This window comes from Rutidosis leptorrhynchoides, chromosome 3 (genome assembly GCF_046630445.1).
Source record: "Rutidosis leptorrhynchoides isolate AG116_Rl617_1_P2 chromosome 3, CSIRO_AGI_Rlap_v1, whole genome shotgun sequence".
In the NCBI taxonomy this organism is placed as follows: Eukaryota; Viridiplantae; Streptophyta; class Magnoliopsida; order Asterales; family Asteraceae; genus Rutidosis; species Rutidosis leptorrhynchoides.
This window is the reverse complement of record NC_092335.1, coordinates 166274303-166294879: the sequence shown is the minus strand read 5'-3', so window position 1 is coordinate 166294879 and position 20577 is coordinate 166274303. Positions and strand designations below refer to the sequence as shown.

The 20577-nt window shown below is 38.3% G+C and overlaps 1 long non-coding RNA gene across 5 annotated transcripts; it reads right to left on the bottom strand.

Annotated features, from left to right (window-relative positions):
• Positions 1-522: 522 nt before the first annotated feature.
• On the bottom strand, positions 523-20192 carry LOC139896966 (uncharacterized). Of its 5 annotated transcripts, none has more exons than XR_011776403.1 (7): positions 19897-20192; positions 19423-19500; positions 18845-18978; positions 18172-18218; positions 17849-17932; positions 17111-17285; positions 523-648 (listed from the first exon to the last, which is right to left on the bottom strand). It is a non-coding gene; the product is annotated as an uncharacterized lncRNA (long non-coding RNA). The 5 variants fall into 5 exon arrangements; XR_011776405.1 differs by lacking the exon at positions 523-648 and adding an exon at positions 19576-19650 and having other exon boundaries at positions 15903-17285; XR_011776402.1 differs by lacking the exon at positions 523-648 and adding an exon at positions 16735-16753.
• Positions 20193-20577: the final 385 nt, after the last annotated feature.

The following is a 20577-nucleotide window of genomic DNA, read 5'->3' as shown; positions in this document are numbered from 1 at the left end:
GTTGAGATTCCCCGGCTAACACAATTTCTTCTTTAATAGGTATTGGAATGCCCTTTTCAGTTGTGGATAGAATAGATTCAGTGTCCGATTCCGAGTCGTACAAAATGATAGGATTAGAGGAAGTCATCTATCACATAATTGAAACAACAATTACGTTAGCATATAAATATATCACATATAATGTTTTTGACCAAATAATAAGCAAAAATCAGTAACAGATATGGTCATAGTCCAGACTCACTAATGCATCCTAACAATTACCAGTTAAACACACTAATGTAATTTCTGGTTCCCTATGACCTCAAGCTCTGATACCAACTGTAACGACCCGTCAAAATCGCTATTGACGCGGCACGTTAATCATTGATTCCACAGTGAGGTTTTGACCTCTATATGATACGTTTTGATAAAATATTGCATTCATTAAAATAAGTGACTTTCTAAACATAGAAAGTTATAAACATGTGGGCGAGTGCTTAGGTATAAGCAAAACCCCGAAATACATAAGTCTTTAATTTACAGGTTGACATCACAGTCCAATTATTTATTACACAACGCAGTTTTATTTTGAATGCAATAAACTTTGTACAAAGCATGAGAGACTCCATGCAGGCAACAAGCACATCACAGCGGAAGCATTCTAAGAACCTGAGAATAAAACATGCTAAAAAGTCAACACGAATGTTGGTGAGTTATAGGTTTAATTGCTCGAGTCATAAACATATATAAAGATAGACCACAAGATTTCATCAAAAGTTAATAGATTCTACGTAACAGAGCACCCTGGCAACTAAACTTAACGCTATAGTGATAATTACCCCATTCGTTTTAATACACGCAAACCAACGTGTCTTAAACTCAAATAACATACGTCCGTTAAAAGGCTAGCGCTCTAGCTCGGACGGGGATGTCAAGCCCTATGGATCCATATACAATTATTCGCGCCCACCAGTCCATATCCTATGTACTGGCAGCTACTAGTTACCAAAGCTAAGGGATTTTCGATTTAACTCAGTGTAGAATTTAGTATGTACTTGTGTCTTATCGCGTTTAAAATAAATTGCATGTATTCTCAGCCCAAAAATATTTAAAGTATTTAAAAAGGGAGACTATAAACTCACAGTTCAATATTGAGACTCAATATTGTAGGCAAATTGCATAGACGTAATGACGGTAGATGACTGTATGGTTGGCCTTGGATTCAAGAACAATACCCCAAACAATACCCAATATTTCCTTAGCTTAAAGCGGTTTGAAACCCGAATTAAAACACCCTCGAATATACTTTATTATTATTAACTTAAATTAAAATTATAATTATAATTATAAATTAAAATTTATATTACATAAGAAAATATATTGTGAAGTATTTCGTCGAACAAACTGGCCTTTTTATAGTACTTTTCGATTTACTGTAGCTCATGCGATCGCATGAGTTTTCAGTGTTTTTGCCATGCGATCGCATGGCCGCCTTTCCCGTTTTGTTTGCTAGTTCGCCGACATCAAATAGTATTCTACTGTAGCAAATAGTGTTTTACTGTAGCAAATAGTGTTTTACTGTAGCAAATCACTGTAGCAAAGTCGTTTTTACTGTAGCACTGTAGCAAAATACGGTTTCACTGTAGTAAATAGTGTTTTACTGTAGCAAATAGTGTTTTACTGTAGGAAAGTCGTTTTTACTTGTACATATATATATACATACATATAATTGTTCATGAATCGTCGAGAGTAGTCAAAGGTAATTGTATATATGAAACAGTTCTAAAATTTTTGAGACTCAATCTAACAGACTTTGTTTAACGTGTCAAAATAATAAATCGTATAGAGAATTGGTTTAAATTAGTCGAAATTTTTCGGGTCATCACAAAAAGCTATTACACGTTTAGGACTCTAAATAATGAAACCCACACCACTAGTTGATACAACAGTGAATACAACAATATATAGTAGTCCTATTGTCCGTGTAATTAATCTATTGTCCACTAGTACATTGGATGCCTTGTACTTGTGGGGACAATTGTGTCAGAAGGCGTGCTCTCCTTCTTTCCTCTTAGGTAGCTATTTGCAGGAACACACCAATTCGGTTTGGCACTACCATTTGATTTAAACAAATGGAATGTTGTGTTCCCTAGGTATGAATAAAGTATAACACATGTCTGCACATGCATTCCACTTCTGCATTCCCACGTGGTCTTGTAAGGTCACTTGTCAGCCGCCGACTTCTGTCCTTTTCTGTTCAACTTTGTCTTCGACTTCTGTTAAATAGTGCGTTGATGTAGACCACTCTGGGAAACTACCATGCTTGTAATGGAGCATGGTTGTCTTGTGTTGTATGCTGCTATCCAGATCTACTGGTTCTTCATATGCTGAGTCACTTGATATTCTTAATTAGCTGAGTACTCATCCTGTGCTGATTCGAAGAATACATTCTACCTTGTGCTGGTAGAACAGCCAGCATACTACACACTCGACACAGCTATATTAGCTGACTGTACATAAACAACATAAACAAACTTGTGCTGGCTGCACATAACATTTTAGTGTAAATAAATTACAGTTTTGTCATAATTAAATCATTAATTATTTTGGGGACTCAACAATCTCCCCCTATTTGATGATGACAAAACCTATGACATATAGAGAAAACACTAAAGCCAGCAACAAGGGAACAAATAAGAATATGCAGTGAGATTGTCCCTTTTTAAGTTTGTTTTGGGATCTTTTGCTGAGTTATCTATATCTTATAATTCGATATGATTTTGAAGATAAACTCATTTCACTTTCATTACAACAGGATATATACATTAAATACAGTGATAAAAGAATGAAAAGTGAGTTAGTCAAAAGATTCAATTTAAGCATATAGGAGACTATCTATCTTTATCTTTGTCCCGTTCTTCTTCAGATAGCTCCTCTTGTTTGATTATCCAGGATTCATAGAACAGAATAGGTATCTCAGCTGGGTCAAAAACAGGGATAGAAGGAGGTAGAATGATGGGGCCTCTTCCAGTTGGTCCTTCACCAGTAGATTGATGTCTTTTAAATTTTTGAGAAAGAACCTGTTCTACATCTACTGCTGGTGCATTCCCAAACTTCGTGGCTTTGTTGAAGAGCTGTTGGAGTTCAGATTTAATTGTCTTTTTGATGGCACTATCACCTTTACCAATAAAATACTCCAGTATCTCCATCCATTCACTAAATCCAAGGGATCTTAACTCATCATAGTTAATCCTTTCTTGAACATTATTCTCCCTCATCACGTTGAAGGCTCTTTTTGACCCTCTGTTCACTTTGATGATCCGGCTGGGATTTGATCTTCTATTCATTACATCACCATATCTGCTCCTGTAATAATGATCAGGGACTTCAATAGTACTGACAGGTTTTATAGGAGCAGTAGCAGGTGCTTTCTCAGCAGCTTCCTTCTCATCAAGTGCCTTATCCTGTTCTTTGACAATGGCTTGAATTAGTTTGAGGGACTCAGCCTCTTCCTTTTCATCTGCAGCCAACTTGTCTTCTATTTCCTGAAGCCTTAATCTCTCAGTAAGTTCAGCATTAGCAGCCTCTCTTCTTTGTTGTTCTGCCACTAAGCCTAGCAGATAATCAGTGTGGCTAATTTTTAGAGATCTGACTGCTTCAATCATTTTTCTTCCATCTTCAGTACTTAGAGCAACCTGATACTCTTTCAGATCCATACCCAGCTGATGAGCTTCATGAAATTGAGCTTTCTCCTTATCAGTGGAGAGCCTTCGACCACTGTTATTCAAATATACACCAATATCAACGCCAAAGGTCAAGGCAGCGATGTAGAGTGGCTGATCAAGAGGATGATGCAGCAATCTGACTTGGCGTATTCTTTCATTAAGCTCTGCTTGTCTTTGCTCAAGCAATTCTGGAACAGTGATCTCCAGCCTGTAAGCTTCTCTTTCATCTGGATTCATTCTGAAAAGATTCGGCTCACTATGGTCAACTGAATCATCTTCCCAGGTTCTGTGTTTACCATGACGTTTAGGGGAAGATGGAGGATACATGTTTGATTCATCTATGCCAGATGAACTTACTGAGAATTGATTGACACGGTTATCCTTTGTTCTATTAAAATAAGTGAGAGTCCGAGGAGAGATAGGAGATTGAACAAAAAAGTGATCTTCTCTACCCCAGACAGTAAAGTCAGCAGGATCAACCGTATCATCATATGGTTTTGCACCCAGCTCAACCACCTTGGCTGGGTCTTCAACGCTTGTGACACCCAGCAGCACACTTCTGGCTGGGTCTTCTTTCTCAGCACTCCTTGCTGAGTCTTCAGTACCAGCTGATTGATTAGTATCAGCTGGCACAACTGTCACAGTATCTTCATCAGCTGCCTCAAATAGGGGTCCTTTCCTGAGGGGCTGGTTATCCCTTGGAGTGGATTTCACCCTTTGTTTGTCAATAGGCTTGGGTTCAGCTGATGGTTCTTGTGTTGATACTGGTTCTTGTGGAGACAGATAGGGAACAATAGCAAGATGCTCCCCCTGAGTATCATCAACGTCAAGATTGAGTGTTTCTGCTGGTTGTTGCTATGTAGCTGGCTGAGCAGTGGATGTTGGTCGAGGAGATGAGCTGGTTTCTAACACAGCATCTAACCATTTCATAAAGATATCAGCTCTAACTCCCCCCTGATCCAGTAGATGCAAGATAATCTTTCATTTCTTCTGGAGTCATTCGTTTAATTCTGTCTGCACGCTCAACATACAACTTTTCCCTCTTTTTGTCGTATTTGATCATGAACTTGGCATTTCTTTTTCGTGCTTCCTTTTTGTAGAGATCAATGCCAGTCAGGTCATCATCAATGTCCTTCTTTTGTTGGGTCAGCCATCTCCTATGATCAATTCTGTGGCGTTTAAGAGCAACATAGGCATCCCATTTGACATTGAAGGCATCATTTAAGTCTTGCTGTCTCTTCTGATATCTCTCAAGTTTTCTTTTCATTTTCCTTTCAATAGACTGAGAGACAAGAAGAGCTTTAGCAACAGCCATATCAGAAACATCACTGGGCTTACTGCCAGAACCAATATCATCCACTGATATGACAGACTCACTGGGTTGAGATCCACCAGCTGCCTGTACACCAGTTTCAGTATGAGCATTGCTGGGCTTAGTGCCAAAGTCTTGACCATCACCATCACCATCACCATCCCTCCTTGGTTGTTTAGGAGCCTTTTCATGCTCATGCACCCCCTCTGATTGTTTTCTCTTTTTAGATTTACCCTTAGATTTCTTCTTCTCCCCCTTTTTGTCATCAGCAGGGGCAGGAGAAAGAACAGGGGAGACTTGTGCATCAAGATCACTATCTGAGTTGGGAACAGAGAAAGCAAAATTGTTCCAATCAGCAACTTCAGGAGTGAGATGGGCACCAGGATCCACACCAAATTGTCTAAGGAGAAGGTTGGAGGATCTAACTTCATTCCTTGCAACACCCATGGCCATATGTTCAACCATAGCCCTAACATCACCCTGTAGAGCAGCCAGGCGTTGCATATTCTCCACCATTTGAACATAGGCAGAGACAGGAATCATGTTAGCCATTTGTTGTTCCTGCGATTCCAATCTCTCATGCAGAACAGCATTTTCTTCATTAAGAAACAGGACTCTGCGATTGGCAGCCTCCAAATCAGCTTTAAGGCTAGCAATGTCCTCCATGTACTCATTGTGAGAAAGGATTCGCTTCTTTAATTCCTCCTCCCCTTCCAGTTGCTTGACAATGGCTGATACTGCAAGATCAGCAAAAGCACGTATTTGTCCTATCTGGGCCTCAATATTTGAAGAGGTGACTTGCCCAGCATTTCGGATGGCTTGAGTTACACTATCATCAATAGCAGTGCGAATGGTGTTTTGGAGATCTGGTGTAACTTCTCTGAGTGTCCTAAGTACAGCGAAGGTTGAAATATCAGCCACCTCATCAGCATTAAATTTAAGATAGCTGGTTGAGGGCTGGTCAGAAGCAGCTGACACGAGAGTACTTATGTGGGGTGGTGGAGGTGGAAGGTCAGGAGCAGACTCGTCACCACGATCACCATCATTTTTACCTTCACCCGAAGGCTTAGAACCACTAGTATCCTTGTCAGCATGAAGATCAGTATCATCTGTGAGATCCACTGATTTTTCTTTGGAACCAGTCACATTATCATGAGTGGCTGGTTCATCCTTACCAGTACCTTTATCAGCATCACCATCAGAAGAAGAAGATGATGAGGAAGAAGCTGATGAATCAGAAGGTACTGGCGAATCAGGAATATTTTGCATAACATATTTACCAGTAGAGGGATCCCTGATGAACTTGAGAGGCCTCCATGTGCCAGGCCATGGAGAAGCAGCTGGAGCCATGCTAAAATAGTGATAAAATGGCTGCTCGTTTATCTGTTCTAAAGTAGCCAGCCTCTCATAAACTTCTTCTCTAGCTGGTTGGTCAAGCTGAGACAATAGTTCAGTCAGCTCCTCGCGAGGCAATTTGCTGGCTGATACTATGGCAGTTTGAGGATCAAAAGTTAGCTGATCCACCAGCAGAGCAACTCTGGGAGTGATAGATGCTCCCCGATAGATGAAGTTAGGGACAACTTCATCAGGATCTGGCACCTGGAACACATAGGGTTTCTTCTCAGCAGAAACAGTAGCCTGAGAAGAGTCAGTAGTGGCAATAGCAGAGGTACCAGCATCCATAACGGGTTCCGTAGAACCAGTAGCATCGGTGAGTAACTGTGTAGCATCTCCAGTAGTAGCATCAGTATCCACCGTTGGTTCTGTGGGAACATAGCCAACATAGCCAGCATTAACAAAATCAGGACCCTCCAGAACAATATCATCCTCTGAACCAGAATCTGATGGAAAAGTAGCACTTTTACCAGCATCCAGGATAACATCAGATGGAAAAGTAGCACTTGTATCAGCTTCCATGATAACATATTGTGCATCGGTAGCAGCAGCAGACGTAATGTCACCCTTTGGTTCAGTGAAGGGTTCATCAAGTAGAACATCCTTGACAATATTGTCAATTACCTTTTTAAGAACAGGAGGATCCACTATGATTTCATCTTCCACTTCAGGTGTAGTAGTGGAAGTAACAATACTGGGAGCAGTATTACTAGCAGCTGTAGAAGCAACAGTACTAGCATCAGCACCACCAGTAGGAGAAACAGTAGCACCAATACCAGTAGCAGAGGCAGCAATCTGCTCAGTAGGAATAATAACATCTTTAACTTGCTCCCCCTCTGCCTGTTCATCTATCCTGCTAAGAACTGAAATAATAGAATATTTTATGTTAACAACTGTAGAACCAAATAAATTTGACTCAACAATTGCATCTGGTGTTGGTCTCTGGGGACAGACTGGTGATTTGGTCAGCCCTTCGAATGAGACAGAATAAGGTGTCTGTAAGTACAGCTGTGACTCTGCTGACTCATTGGCGACACATGTTGACCCAGATAGTGTAAGAGTTCTGACTGGTAATGATGTAGGAGTGAGACTCTTAGCATGATCCGAGTAACATAAAGGCTGTGCAGTATCCTGAGCTGGTTCAACACGATGAGGAGCCAGCTCAAGTTTGCTTTGGGGGTCAGGTATGTGCTCTGCTGATTGTACTGGCAGCAGAGGATATAACATGAAGTTCAAATTTGAAAAATGTGGAAGTGTCTGGCTAGAGGAGTATGGGTTGCTACTCTTCTTAACACTAGTTTTAAAACCAGTCAGCTTGGGAGCCAGGGTTATACCTTGAACTCCACATTCATTTTTCAAGTCGGCAGATAAAAGATTTTTAATTATGTTAGAATTTTCTGCTGTATGGTCTAGAAACGCACCAGGTTCCATAGCCACATCCTTTGCAGGAGCAGCAGTTGAGACTGGCGCAATTCCCCCTTTGGTTTGCTTGGAGCCAGCTCTTGCACGTTTGGATTTGCCTGTTACCAAGAAATAGTTAAGCAACGGATTCCAATACTAGAAGTGGGTAGTCAGTATATAAGACTAGGGTTGTTCTTTGTGATCAGAGAGCACTAGATTCTAATACAACTACTGCGTTACCAGTATGTGAGATGGTAGCTGTACTAGTTGAGGTAGCTGGCTTCTTCCTCTTGACAGCTGGCTTTCGCTGAAGACCCTCCCCCTCAGCTGGTGCAACACCAGAGGCAGTCAATGGGGCAGCTCCACCCTGAGCAGCTAGATACTCAAGCATTGCTGGTGTCAACGCAGCATATGGAGTAGTAGGCTTATCCTTTGGCATCCCCCCTTGTTTAAGAGGCAGGTTATATGATTTGTCAGCAATCTGCTGGTAAGCTTCACCCAGCTCATTTTCAAAAACAAGGCTCAAAAACCTTGAAAAGGGGATTAGATGTGTTCGTTTGGGTGCAAGCACCATTTCCCTTAACCTTAAGTAGATTTCACTGGCATAATCTATGTTGCGGTTGAACAGCAGCCCGTGACCCATCTTCAATTCATAATCTGAGCATTGATCAAAACTGCTAGATTTGTGACTGATACACTGAGTCAGCAACCCAAAGAAATAATACCATAGTGGTGGCATGTGTTTCCTGAGTGGAGTATGAGATACTGGTTGAGAGTAGCCAATGATTTCCAGTACCTCCCTTCGAAACTCATCACTTGTAGGTAAATCTACAAATGGACCATTGGGTAATTGAAGAGCTCATCGGATGGTGTCAACATTAATGGAACAGGGTAAGCTGTTAGTCACCATGCCATGAATACATGGAACATTCTGTTCGGTGGTGGACATGGTGGCAGTATACCAGAATCTGGCCAAACAGGCTGGATATAATCGTGAAGGTACACCGGTAATGGCTCTTGCCAGAGGGGAACGACGGATATAAGTAATCAGCTCTTCATAGCCAGAATTGGCTTTGGATTTGGGAACAGAAAGGGCATGAGCAGCATTGCCTCTTGAAAGGCGAATCGTAGAGTGTTCAGGTGCGTTTGCAGCCCTAATAAGATTGGGGTGCAGGTTGAATAATGGCCCTTGTTCAATTTGTTCCTCGATAGCCGGCGGTGGTTGCTACTCCGGTTGTGGTTCCACCGATGCTTGTGGTTTCTCCGATTGTTGTTCCGGTTGCTGGGTCTCAGCAGGTGGTGATTGATGTTGTTGTTGTTCTGCCATTGATGATTGTAGAAAGTGAAGATATGAAGATTTGGGGATTTTTAGAGAGAGGAGTGTGAATTTGAAAACTGAATAACCAAAGGTTATTATGGAATATAAAACACACTTTTAACCGTTGTGATTGGGTGAAAAAGGCAGGAGAGAGAAAGTGACAAATGCTATTAGCAGGCGCGTGGGTAGATGTGACAGACTGGCACACTCGAGGGGATACAGACTGATGATTTGACGTATATACGGCTTGAATACTCATACCTTCCATTCAACATTAAATGCAGCAGGTTTTAAATAATTTTTTTTTATTTAAAAAGAATTGAAAACCACAAAATAAGTGTTGTATTAAATACAAGATACTTTGTTACATTTAATATGTTATGAATTTAATTTAAATCATTGGAAGTAAATGAGTTTCAGTTTTAAGGAATCATTTAATTTTGTGAGCTATTTATTATTTCAATTAAAAAAAACTTTGAGTAACCAAAATATAAAAGACCTTGTTGTACTGAGTGTTTTACATGTAGGCAGTAAGATAACAAAAATTGCTTACTGGTTTGCCCTTCATGTTGTAGAGCCAGCACACCAACAAAAATTGTCTTTTATTTAAAGTTCAAGCATACCCAGCTCAGAGATGAGATAGTTAAAACGTTTCTCATCTAAGGGCTTTGTGAATAGATCTGCTAACTGTTGGTCTGTTGAAATAAAATGTAGCTCCACGTCTCCTTTCTGAACATGATCCCTTATGAAATGATATCGAACGTCAATGTGCTTTGTTCTTGAATGCATTACAGGATTGTTGGTGATAGCTATTGCACTTGTGTTGTCACAGAAGATTGGAGTCTTTATAACATGAACACCATAGTCTTTCAGCTGGCTTTGCATCCATAGTACTTGAGCAGTACAACTACCAGCAGAAACGTATTCTGCTTCAGCAGTAGATGTGGACACAGTATTCTGCTTTTTGCTCGTCCAGCTGACTAGCCTACCACCCAGTAACTGGCAACCACCAGTAGTACTTTTCCTGTCTATTTTACACCCTGCAAAATCAGCATCTGAATACCCAATTAGCTCAAAATCTTGGTCTTTGAGATACCAAAGACCACGTTTAGCAGTAGCTTTCAGATACCTAAATATCCTTTTGACTGCTAGCAAGTGCGACTCTTTAGGATCAGCTTGATATCTGGCACACAGACATGTGGAAAACATAATATCTGGTCTGCTGGCTGTGAGATAAAGTAGGGATCCAATCATACCTCTATACTCAGTGATATTGACTGGTTCACCATTGGGATCAGCATCTATTTTAATAGATGCTGCCATTGGAGTCCCTATATCTTTTAAACAGGTCAGACCAAATTTCTTTAGCATATCTTTGATATATTTATCATGACTTATAAAAATTCCATCATCAAGTTGTTTAATTTGCAATCCCAAAAAGTATTGCAAGTCTCTTTGTAAGTTCATTTCATATGTCTTTGACATAAGTTTTGAAAAATCTTGACAATGTTTCTCATTTTTAGATCCATAAATAATATCATCCACATATATCTGTACCAGCAAGAGATCACCATCTGTCTCTTTTGAGAACAGAGTGGTGTCAATTGTTCCAACTTTAAAGCCTATACCAGTGAGATACACATGAAGTGTCTCATACCATGCTCTTGGAGCCTGTTTGAGGCCATAAAGAGCTTTGTCTAACTTGTAGACTTGGTCTGGATATTTACTGCTTACAAAACCAGGAGGCTGTTTGACATAAACTTCTTCTTGCAGCTTCCCATTTAGAAATGCAGATTTAACATCCATCTGGAATACCCTAAAGTTCATCTTAGCAGCATACACCAAGAACAGTCTGATAGCTTCCATCCTAGCCACTGGAGCATAAGTCTCTCCATAATCCAATCCTTCTTCCTGTTTGAAACCTTGAGCTACCAATCTAGCTTTGTTTCTGATCACAATCCCATCTTCATCCATCTTGTTTTTGAAAACCCACTTGGTACCAATGATTTTCTTAGTTTCATCATCAGGTTTAGGTACCAATGTCCAAACCTTATTCCTATCAAACTGGGAGATCTCTTCTTGCATAGCTCCTGCCCAGCTTGGATCTTTAATAGCTTTATCAGGACATGTAGGTTCAATGGTAGACACAAAGTTTACATGCATACAAAAATTACTGGTTGCATGTCATCTGGTTTTAACACCACTAGCCAGATTACCAATAACTTGCTCGATAGGATGCTCTTTTGTCCATCTAGTGTTATGAACAGGTGAGCTTGTCGTGGAACACACAACATCTTGATCATCAGCTGGTTCGGAAGTATGAACAGCAGTTGGAGACAGCTGTTCATTATTAGTGTAACCAGTATCAGCTTGCTGATCCTTCAGAACCAGTAGACCTATGCTCAAGTTGTAAGACTTCAGTAGAGCCAGTAGGTCCACCTGGTTTAGACACAGATGGAACAGAGTGTTCCATCTCATCATCAGAGAACCCAGCAGCATGAATAGGCGAGGGTTGTGCTGCTGGTTCTTCATCATCTAGAGCTGGCTGAGTAGGCTCTTCAAACAGTAGCACTTCATCTTCATGATCAGAAGAAGAAGAAGGAGCAGTTTCATCAAATGTAACATTAGTGGATTCTTCAAAACAACCCCTTCTCTTGTTGAAAACCCTGTATGCCTTTGACATGTTGGAATATCCTAAGAATATACCTTCATCAGCCTTAGCATCAAATTTGCCCAGCTGATCCCTATTATTGAGAATGTAACAGGGACTGCCAAATACATGAAGAAATGAAATTGAGGGTCTTCTACCTTTGAGAACTTCATAAGCAGTTTTCTGATGTCTTTTCACTATAAGAGATCTATTCTGGGTAAAACAAGCAGTATTCACAGCTTCTGCCCAATATGAATTTTTCAACCCAGACTCAGCTAACATAGATCTTGCTGCTTCAATGAGAGTTCTGTTTCTTCTTTCTGCAACACCATTTTGCTGAGGTGTTCTCACAGCAGAAAAGTTTTGTGAAATACCTTTGTCAGCACAAAATTCTTCTAAAGTTGCATTTCTGAATTCTGTACCATGATCACTTCTTAGCTGTTTCACCATCTGCCCATTCAAAAGCTCCATTCGGATGATAAAATTGATAATTTCATCAGCAGCTTCACTCTTTTGCTTCAAAAAGAATACCCAGGTGTATCTGAAATATTCATCAACAATAACCAGTGTATACTTCTTCCCACTACAGCTGGCCACATTAACAGGACCAAAAAGATCCATATGAAGTAAATGAAATGGTTTCTCAATAGATGAGATTTGCTCTGATTTGAATGAGGCATGGTGATGTTTTCCTTTTTCACAACCAGGACACAGTCTGTCCTTTACATAAGACACGGTGGGTAGCCCGGACACCAAACTTCTACTGGATAATTTGTGAATATATTTGAAGTTAAGATGTGAGAGTCTCTTGTGCCATAACCATTTCAGGTTGTCTGCTGCCTTCGAATAGAAACAAGTATCAGTTGTTGTGACAGCTGTGTTCATGTCAATTTGATACATGTTTTCATGACGTTTTGCAGTCAGCAGTGGCTTCCCTGTCTTATCAAATATAGTGCCAATTTTCTTTCTGAATTGGACTATCTTGTTCTTGCTTGTCAGTTGGCTTATGCTGAGTAAATTATGTTTAAGCCCAACCACATATGCAACATTTGAGAATGTGACATTCCCATTAGTCAAAGTACCAAAACCCTTTGTGTAACCCAACGAATTATCTCCATACGAAACAACTGGACCATCTTTTTCTTGATAGTCCATTAGCAGGGACTTACATCCGGTCATATGTCTCAAACATCCACTATCGAGATACCAGATTTGCTTGTTTTGAATGCCCTGCACAGTAGCTAAGAGATTAGTTCTTTTTGGGAACCCATCCAAGGATGGGTTCTGGAAGGGTCATCTTTGATGATCTCTTCCTGTCTGCTGGTTTGCTTGAAGAAGCATCAGCAGATGGGGTTGGGGTAAAAGGACACATGTTGGCTAAGTGAAACTTGCTGCCACATTTGTAACATTTTCTCACATTTGGTATCGGTGATGGGTCATACACATTGTAAAGGGGATCGGGGCGATGTTTGGTAACTACCTCACTAAGCTGGTCAAGCTTGACTGTCATAATCTCAGTGATAGACAGCTCTTCATTCGAGTCCACTTTTGCTTTTCCCTTAAGGGCAGCTTTCTTCTTGGAACCAGTATCATAGTCATGACGAATTGCTTTGCCTTTATCATTTGACGAGCCAGTGTGGGAAGTTACTGGCTTGTCAACTGAAGCTGATGAACTAGAAGATGTTTTTCCTGCTGCCTTGGACTTGCCAGTATTACGTTTGACTGGCTTGTCTGCAGCTACTGGTTGACCAGTAAGTTTGTCATCAGCTGGCACAGCACAATTGGAACTCGAACACGAAGGGGAATCAGTAGATTTAACTTTTCTAAGATTATTTTCAATGATTTCCCTTTTTATACGTCTTTCTTTTGGAGTCATGTAGTAGATGCTTGAGGGGTCAGTAGTCTCATCAATTGAGGTACTGGCTTCTCTTGCTCTAACCTCATCCTTCAAAATCTCTTTCATGGCAGGTGGTGGGGACACAGTAGCAGGTCTAACAAATTTATTCGTCAAGACCTTTTTACCTTTAACTATCTTGGCAAAAGTATTTGGCAAGACAGCTTCAGGATCTGTTTCAAGAATTGGGTCCATGAACGTAACCTCTGCAATAGCAGCAGCAGCAGCATAGTCACCAGCAAAGAAAGCTTCAACTTGGGCAGGCACCTGCTCGTTAACACACTTTGCTGTGCGTTGAGCTGATGTACACCATGAAGCGACAACCTTTTTAAGATTATCCAGCTGGTTCTGGACTTCTGCTGCCTCAACGTGAAGAGACTTTAAAGCAAAATTTTATTTTTCGAGTTTTGAAATATCATCTTTCAAGATTTTAATTTCATCATTTTTGCATTTAAGTTTCTCATTTAAAGATTTGTTGTCTGATATCAAAACTTCTTCACGTTTGCTGCCTCTACATAAGTCTACTCTTAGGTAGTCAAACATTTCGGCCGTTTCATCATCAGTATAAGTTCGAAAATTATCAACCTTATACATCAATTCAGTTTTCCATTGAGGAGAATCTCTTTTCTGATCAGCTTCCCTCATATTAGCCAAAAACTTGCTACCACTATCAACCTCATCAGACTCCTTGACCTCCTTGGCCATTAAACACAGCTTCTTTTCTTGAGCATAACCAGCACCATCATCATCAGTATCACTATCAGAGGAAGACGATGAGCTGGTTTCATCCCAATCATGATGCTCAGCAACTAGAACCTTTTCTGGCTTCTTACCCTTCTTATCAGTCTTAGCACTTTCCTTCATCTGAGCTTTCATAGCTTTGTACTTGTTTTTGTACTTATCAGCTTTAGAGAAAGAGTTAGCATGTGAAGTTGGAGGTTTCCTGGACATGCACTCAGTTGCAAAGTGTCCAACCTTCCCACAATTATAACACTCAGATTTAGGACCTTTGACTGATTTGCTGCTAAACCTAGCACTTGGTTTCTTACTCCCTTTGTATGACTTGCTGGTTCTATTACTATTGAACCTTTTGAACTGCCTAGCCAGCAAGGCCATACCTTCAGCAAACCCTTCTACATCACTTTCATCATCACTGCTTTCTTCAGACCTAGTACCACTATCCACATCACTCTCAGCTGTCTCTTCTTCTGCCAGCAGCTTTTGAACCAGTAAAGCCTTTTGAGCTTTCTTTTTAGCATTAGCAATAAGAGCAGTATCATCAGTTTTAGACGATTTTGAAGTGGTGGGGGCAGACCTAAAGTTTTCTTTCAAGTTAAGTTCAAATTTAGCTTCTGCCTTCTCATGGTTCCATAAGGAGCTATAGAGAGAAGACAAGTTAAAGTTTTTTAAGGTCTGAGTGGTTCTTAATGGGTCAGTTACAGGTTTCCATTTAGCAGGCAGTGAGTCAATGAATTTGTTTACTTGTTCAAATTCTGTATACGTGACATTCAAGGTATTCAGGTCAGCAATTAGGGAGTTAAACCTAATGAAGGTTTGCTTAAGGGTTTCATTCTTGTAGGCAAAGAACATTTCATATTCTCTTTTCAAAGCTATCATTCTGTTCTGTCTTACCTCACCTATACCCTTATAGGTAACATCTAAATAGTCCAACATAAGCTTAGCATTTTCTTTTCTCTTAATCAGTTTGAACAAGGTGTTAGGTAAAGTTATAGCTAACAAAGTTCTGATCTTAGGGTCAAGTCCAACACGACGTTTATCCTCAGCATCCCATCTAGAAGGAGTGAGAATAACCTCTCTGCCAGGAACAGCAGGAGTGTCAGCAGTCGCTGGTACACTGCCAATAGTCTCAGTAGGAACGAATGGACCATTTGTGGCAATATCAGGCATGAGTGGGTCAATAGACTCAAGGTGAAGCATGAATCTTGCTTTCCAAGTTTCATACTCTTCTTCATCAAATTTGGGTGGTCTATTGGATGAGCCATTTTCAAGGTAAGCTGAATTGGAATAAGCAGCCATGGGAGAATTCAGATCCAAGATATTAATTATCAAGACTGAAGCTCTGATACCAGTTGTTGGTCCCTTAATAACAACAGGAGTATTGTAGAGGGGGGGTGAATACAATTACTTTTCAATTAACTAAACAGTTAAACTCGATTATGTATTCAAGCATGCAAATTAGATAGAGTCAAAGATAATTTTCAACGGTTATTCTTTATTGATTGAATCACAAAGAATTACAACTATCCTTGGCGGAATGATAGTTGGTTGATATAGAATACCTAGATTATAGCTAAGAGGCAAACTAAAAGCTATTACATGTTTAGGACTCTAAATAATGAAACCCACACCACTAGTTGATACAACAGTGAATACAACAATATATAGTAGTCCTATTGTCCGTGTAATTAATCTATTGTCCACTAGTACATTGGATGCCTTGTACTTGTGGGGACAATTGTGTCAGAAGGCGTGCTCTCCTTCTTTCCTCTTAGGTAGCTATTTACAGGAACACACCAATTCGGTTTGGCACTACCATTTGATTTAAACAAATGGAATGCTGTGTTCCCTAGGTATGAATAAAGTATAACACATGTCTGCACATGCGTTCCACTTCTGCATTCCCACGTGGTCTTGTAAGGTCACTTGTCAGCCGCCGACTCCTGTCCTTTTCTGTTCAACTTTGTCTTCGACTTCTGTTGAATAGTGCGTTGATGTAGACCACTCTGGGAAACTACCATGCTTGTAATGGAGCATGGTTGTCTTGTGTTGTATGCTGCTATCCAGATCTACTGGTTCTTCATATACTGAGTCACTTGATATTCTTAATTAGCTGAGTACTCATCCTGTGCTGATTCGAAGAATACATTCTACCTTGTGCTGGTAGAACAGCCAGCATACTACACACTCGACACAGCTATATTAGCTGATTGTACATAAACAACATAAACAAACTTGTGCTGGCTGTACATAACATTTTAGTGTAAATAAATTACAGTTTTGTCATAATTAAATCCTTAATTATTTTGGGGACTCAACAGTTTTTTACAAATTTATAACCCTGCAAATAACATTAAAAGTAAGTGTATGTGTGTTAATAGTTTTATGAGCCCGTCCTTTAAACGAAAGTTTGAACACAATGTTAAATAAATTAGAAAGTAATTACCCATATTTCAAATTCAAAAATCATAAAAGTTTTTTATATAAAGAAATGGTAGGAAATAATATTAATTTTAATACTACTTAGAGTAACTTTCAACTCAGTGTTATGTTCCTTTTGTTTGCAAATCTTTTCAATTTGACTGTAATAAAAAAAACATTGACCTAAATTGACCGTTTCATATGTTAATTGGGGAAAATTGCCACCCAAATGACTCTATACCCCTTTCGTCAACAAAATATGTATGTAATTAATGACCTGATATTCAAGATCAACAGCTGCAAAAAAACATGTCTTTGATGCTCAGATTTCTCACACGGAAGACCACCCGATCTCCAAATATCGCAAAGAACCTACAAAGTATTGCCTTGTAGTATCTTCTCGATCTCGTGTAATACATGATTTACTAACATTTATGTGACTGGTTCTATACCTGCATTATAATGATAGAATTAAATTAGTAAACAACATTAGCATGTATTTCAAAGACCAATTATACACAATTACATATTAATGAGTCAAACCCTTTTATCCAAAAAAAAATTGGATACTTTAACTTGCTGTATTTAGCAGTCAACAAAAAAAACCCTAAATTTTATTAAAACTAACAGAATCAGACGAATAATTTTTTCTTTTAATAAAATAATGATTTAGAAGGTGTAAGCTTTAAGAAATAGACACTGGAATATTTTGAACCTTTCAACTAATTTGGTTATTTGACTCGTTAGCCATTTTATAGCTATTTTGATTTGACCCGTTGAGATTATAAACTACCCAAATAGACCCACATATAAGTTAATGGGTTTGAAAAGAGGTAGCACTTTTAACCAACAATTGCTGTTGGTTAAAATAGCCACCTCTAATTTACATCTTTGGTGAATGGGTTACAATTGCCACCTCCATTTTCACATATATGTAAATGGGTTATTTGACAGTTTACATCCGGATATGCTCATCGGTGTGTGGTGTGGATGGAAATCATACAAGTAATGGTACCTGAATAGGTGTGTCTATATCACCGTCAAGAAATGAAGTGAGCTCGAAGTTCATTTTTAATCTGTGGTCAGTAACCCTATTGTCCTGATACAGAAATTACAATGTACACAATGTGTTATTGACAAATTAACACGAATATAGGGTAGAGAAAATGTATAAATAGATGACAAGTTTTAAATAGTAATATAATATTTATGAGCATTAAAGAGTGCCAGTTTTACTTTCCACTCATTTGACCCAAATGAACCCATTAATTACCAAATGGTTCAAAATTTACACCTATTATAAAAATAATACAATGTCACGTTGTAATAAATATATACCTTGTAGTTGTAGGTACGGATCTTTCTGAGTGAGCATCGCTACCAACCTGCAATTAGCCTATTCAAAATTATTTCCCCATCCCATTTGGATTTCAATGTTATGATGCAACTTATCGTGTAACAGAGCAAAATTTAAAACCTGGAGATACACATATCATCTCTATTAACTAATTACATAGAAAGTCATCAATAGTTTAATTGCACCTTTTTTATATATAACCAATCATGAATATGTCACATTTGTGGACAATCTTACACACACCATTATGTTCAACCTCTAATTTTTTTTACTTAACAGAAACCCATGAACAAATGCACAACTTCCATTTAAATATGAGCCATAAAAAAAAAAAAAAAAAAAAAAAAAAAAACTGGTGTTTCATAAAGAGCAAAAATACAGAGTATTTCTTTAATTGTAAGGAGCAAACCAATTAGTGTATATAAAAATAAAAAAGGTGCAAGTAACATCAGAAATTAAAAATAATTAGTAATATAAACCACACTATATTATAACTCTTAAAAATCTTAAGTTCTAAATAGTGATAATGAAATAATATAAACCAAGTTATGAAAATCACAAATGTTACAACACTTTTTTTAAGATAATACGAAATCCAAATCTAATCATACCTACGAAAATGGGGACAATGTACATTTGTTGTTGTATACATACCTTTGATATATCGCCAATATTCGTAGTAACAGTACCGAGACACCAACTTGGAGAGAATGCGCAATTCAGATCCATTTATCACTGTGTAAATGGGTAAGGATAGCCCATTTCTTGTATATCTTTAACATATCATTCTATAAATGGGTAAAGATAGCCACCTTTGTTTTATATACCTTTAACATCTATTAGTATGTAAATGGGTAAAGATACCATGTACCTGTAAATGGGTAAAGATACCATGTACCTGTACCTGACTTAGTCTCATTAATTAGTATGTAAATCAGTAAATGGGTAAAGATACCATGTACATGTAAATGAATAACATACACATGTATCAACAAATCAGTCAATCTATGATTCAAAATTTACTTCAAAGACATTGTGAAATGAAACAGCCAATTATTTCAGATCCCACCACAAATGGCATTCATATTACACATATACTTGTACCAAATGTCAAGCACCAACAATTGGGATTCCATCAGCAGAGTCTAACAGACTTTGAAAAAAATAAAATAGAGCCTACACACACATGGTTCTTAAGATCTATTGATACAAATGACAACTCAAATATATACCTCAACACTACATATGAAGAAATCAAGCAGCTCTTGTGACTGTTCTATTCATTCCTCATATCAGGAAATCACCAAACCCTAGAAAAAATAAATCTCAATATTAAATAAAATCAAAAATTGTAAGAAAAAAATAAAAGAATCAAATATAATTACAAATTAGAGAAATCGCTGGATGAACAACATATTATAGAAGTCTATTCCCAATTGTTGAACAAAAACGCAGATGACCTACAATCAATCAAATATAAAAGAATATCCAACCACATAAATTAAACCAACTGTTAAGAAAAAAGCTTAACATAAATATAAAAATGATTTTCTCAATTCAGCATATTAAATAACGAACAAATCTGTTGATCCAAATCTTGAAACCCTAACTTTTACAAAATCTGTTAAACATTCGTCCGTCATTTTGATCGGCAAATCTTAAAACCCTAACTTTTACAAAATCGTAACAAAAGAGAATTCACTTACCATGACGGTGGAAACAACGACGGTGGATGTGACAGATTGGATTACAACCGGGGAGAAGGCGACGTGGTTGCGACGGAGATGGTAACGGTGTGGTTGTAACTACCAAGAATGGGTACTAATTGAATGACCGTGCAGTAATTTAAGGTTTATCACTCCTTGGGAAACCGTGTTCGGCGATAATAGCAGAAAGGAGGATGAAGGAGATGAAAAGAATGGAGAGGGTTCGGTGAAAAAAATTGTGGAACGGAGGATAATTCGTAATTTTAGTTGGTTTTTAAAAATAAAAAAAAAATTTAGAAAATCAGAGAATGAAGACACGTGGCGATTGGATGGAGTCTAGGACTGTGGGTCTGACACATGGGATTTAAACACCATGCTTTATGTGAGGAAGGGATATATATATTATAATTATAATTATAATTATTATAATATAATTATTAGAATACATACATAATACTACTACGTAACATAATATAATATAGTAGATATATAACCATCCGTTAATTACGTTAATCTACATTTATCTTTTGACCAAGTGATTTTATGTTCCATATATGAAATAATTAATTCAGGGAAAAAAAAATTCAATCATTAATCATACAACCTATTTTATCTATATATATATTCATATAGATATAAATATTTAAAATGATGATTTTATCATTTCACTAATTACCATTT